The sequence below is a fragment of the Suricata suricatta genome, chromosome 8, assembly GCF_006229205.1.
Source record: "Suricata suricatta isolate VVHF042 chromosome 8, meerkat_22Aug2017_6uvM2_HiC, whole genome shotgun sequence".
NCBI lineage: Eukaryota > Metazoa > Chordata > Mammalia > Carnivora > Herpestidae > Suricata > Suricata suricatta.
In genome coordinates, this window is record NC_043707.1 from 15,079,218 (window position 1) to 15,082,846 (window position 3,629).

At 47.1% G+C, this 3,629-nt stretch overlaps 1 protein-coding gene across 1 annotated transcript in view; it reads right to left on the reverse strand.

Moving 5' to 3' along the window:
- Window positions 1-1,658: 1,658 nt before the first annotated feature.
- THUMPD1 (THUMP domain containing 1) overlaps window positions 1,659-3,629 on the reverse strand; it is a 121,209-nt gene continuing 119,238 nt past the window's right edge. The window contains exon 9 of the transcript XR_003911448.1: window positions 1,659-1,799. The gene's annotated coding sequence lies outside the window, so the exon portion shown is untranslated. The remainder of the gene's footprint in view (window positions 1,800-3,629) is intronic.

Sequence of the window (3,629 nt, forward strand, 5' to 3'; positions counted from 1 at the left end):
GAGCTGCACACTCTCCTATAAGCCATCTCCCTCCGTGACAGATCCTGAGTTAGAGCCCCAACATGCCAGCCAAACGAGGGGAACCCATCTTCCCAGGGACAATGGCCTCTACAGAGCTTGCCCCAGTGGGGTTGGAGCCTTGCACTCAGGGAAGGTAATTCCCAGGTTTCCTAGCCTCTCTGCTTCCAACACTAAAGCATCTTCACAGAGCCCCCCTTGTGTGGCCCATAGCACCCTCCACACACCATGACAAGCTCCGTGCTTTCCTCCTTGCTTCCTCTGTCTCTGCTTCTCTCTACCCGTCTCCCTCTGTTTCTCCCTCTCACTCCCTAGGACTTGCCCATTTCCCCCCATCACTCACTCAGCATCTCTCTCCTTGCCTGTCTCTTTCTCTGACTCTCCCTAGGCCCTTGGCCTTCTGCTCTGTGCAGCCCTGACTAGGAAACAGGGCACCACATCTCCTGTGTCCCCCTCTCTCCTGTCATGTTTTCACCAGATCCTGATCACGGTGGATGAGACTCCTGTTTATAGAAGCTGATATGATGTTTACTACAGCACTGCTGTTCCCAGCCACTCCTGGGAAGCGTGTAGACAGCCAACCTTGAGCCCTTCGTGGCCCAGCCATGACCCCAAAGTTGTTGGATGCTTGTTGCTTCCACAACATGGGAGGCAGGAGGGTCCTTCAGGTGTCAGGGGCTCTGGTGCAGGATGCCTGAGATTTGAGGACCTTGACGGAGCCAGATACTTTCACCCAACTCCTCCTTGGAGGGGGGGCTGGAATGGGTGTCACATCATTGACCTCTGCCCTGCCCATATCTCAATAAGGAAACAATGGAAGGAATATGGGACATGATAAGACTCACCGCCAAAACTACTACCATGAGTCCACCTAAGTACCCACCTGGGTTGGTGCTACTGTGAGGTAGCTGGTAGGTGGGGAAAGTCCACAACATCTGGATTAATGCAGGGTTTCCTCACTGGTCTACCAGAGACACTGCTGAGCCCTCAACCATTTCTTGCAATCAGAAATCAGCCACTTCCTGGGGACTGAGAGCCACCCTGCTGATCACCACACACCACTGTGACTAGCAGGTGCCATGTGCTTGCGAGTAAAAATAAAAATAAAAAATGCTCTCCTCATTCCTCAAACAACTTAAACTCTTTGGCTCAGTCAGATCCCATATCACATGCAGCGGGTACCCCACATGCTTCAGGGGATTCCAAGGCAAAGGGGAGAACCATCCCTTAACCCTTGACAAAGACCAATAATGGTGCTGGTTCAGGTGTTTCCATGACCTATCAAACGACTGTGGATGGCTGGGGGCCCAACTGGATGGGTATACGACGGGCTGAGCCTCACGGCCCCCACAGCGCAGCCCGGGGACTGCGTACAGCACACATCTGCTCAAGTGCTAGGTCTGCCCCATTCCATCTCCACAGGGACACCTGGACCCACCCAGGGTGGTGGAAATGATACAAAGATAATATATCGATCATGAGAAACTCGAGGAATGTGGTAATGGTGGCACACACATTTCCCTTGCATCACAATGCTCTGTGGTACCCCCTCTACACCTTGTCCAAGACTCAACAACAACAAAATTTCGATGTAAATACTTTCGAAGTCAACTTCTACTGCTCAGATCATCTTACCAAGTGGAGGGGTTCGGTGTGGTCCCCAGGGCCATCAAGGTTCAGGAGGTGGATGTGCCCAGTAGCCCACAGCGGAGGGGGGGGGCTCTAGGGAAGGGCATGCAGAATCTTCCAGTTAATGGAGGTCCCCAAGGATCCACATTGCCCTGCAGAACAGAAGTGAAAGCTCTGTGCATCTGCCAGTCAAGAGAACCAATACCAAAAGCAGCTGAAACCCTGAGAAGAACGTGTTACCACCTGCCACCTTCTCTGCCACCAGGACCCAAGAGTAGCATCAGTACCTGAACACTCTCTCCCTGCCACTGGGTACCACCTATAGCTTAGGCAAATAAATGCAGGAGGTTAAACTACTGCCACTACATGTCCCTGCCCATGCCTGTGAATGTAGAACAAAATGATCCCACCTTAGAGGATTAAACGAAGTAATTCCAAACTAATGAAATAGCATACTTCAGATAGGCAGACATCTACGTCAAGAATCACCCTGCATCCTTCCACTACAGTGACTATAGAGGCTCTGTTATTGGCATATTCAGAACACAAAAAGAATGAGTGCAAATAAACAGCTCATTCTCTGCACATGAAATCACAGCTACTACTGGGGAAAAGCTCTGCCCACTGGCCCTCACTTTGACCCCTCTGCTTCCCTTACTGAGAAAAGGGTCTTCCCTCTCTCTGGAAGCGCTGTCAAATGCCAAGAGGTCACTGGAGAGCTGGGGATGCCATCTTGCAAAGGAACTTAGAATGTATTTGCTGTGAGGAACATATTACTTATCAATGTCTACTAAGCCCACATGTGTTTATCTGAATTCATAAGGAATTTTGGTTTTGAGCACACTATAAGACACAGAGTAATATATCCTATGGGGTGGGGGGAAGAAGTAGCAGAAATTCAAGTAAGAGAATTAAGGCAAATGTGTTTTGATTTTGGTATAAATTTACAGGGATGAGTCATGAGTGATGGTATCAGCTCTAACATTGATTGGAGACACAACAAATCCTGTTCATATTAACACAACTGAAGGATCTTGTGTTCAGAATAATTTTACCTAAGATACAGCTAGAAGGATTCCAAACAGCTCATTTACCAGCAAGGATGTAAAAATGTTGAGTTATGACAATGACTTTGTGTAAGACCATTCTAAATAGTACAAGGCACACAATATAAACATGGAGGGAAGTCTTTTCATATTTCCAATTAACAGGTATTCTTAAAACGTTAAGCACATGAGCAGAAATAGGAAAATAACAACACTGATCCCACAGAGAGGTGGTATGGTAGGAATCAACAGGCCTAGAGACTTTAGTATGGAGTGCAGTATATCTTCCTGGTATTAGTTTCAGAACACATGGGAAAAGCCATAAGGTCCTCAACCTCTAAGTTCCTTTGGCTACTAATGGTACCAGAATAAGATGACAGGCTGAAAAGAGAGAAGCCTGTAGACTCTTGGGTTAAAGCTGTGCATTTGGAAAATAGAAACAAGCAGACCTATCACACAACACAAAACAGGGAAAAGGCCATAAAGCATGCAGCCCAGCAAATGAGGGTTTCTTGACAGTCGTACAACTGAAATGGCTCCAGCATTTACCTTGTCTTTTTTTGGCATTTTTGGTAGAGTGCTTGCTGTTGTGATTCGTGGGAGTGACACCAGCTTCCAGATCAGCTAAAGGCTCTAATGAGGAATGGAGGTTTATTCTGATTTTAATAGACTATGCAGAATTCTAACAAACACCACATTTTGTGACATCTTAAACTTTCTTCCACACTCAGGACCATGAGGAGAGGCAGAGAGTAAGCCACAAGCCTCAGGTGACCCCAACGATAAGGGGAAGAGCCATCCCATCATCTTAATGAAGAAACTATAGGGCGTTAGTTCACATTCATAATTTGTCAAGAACTTTTGACAGGTCAGCTCAAAGAGAAATCTGGAAATCGCATCAAAACAGCCATTTCTCAATATACATTAGGGATAATA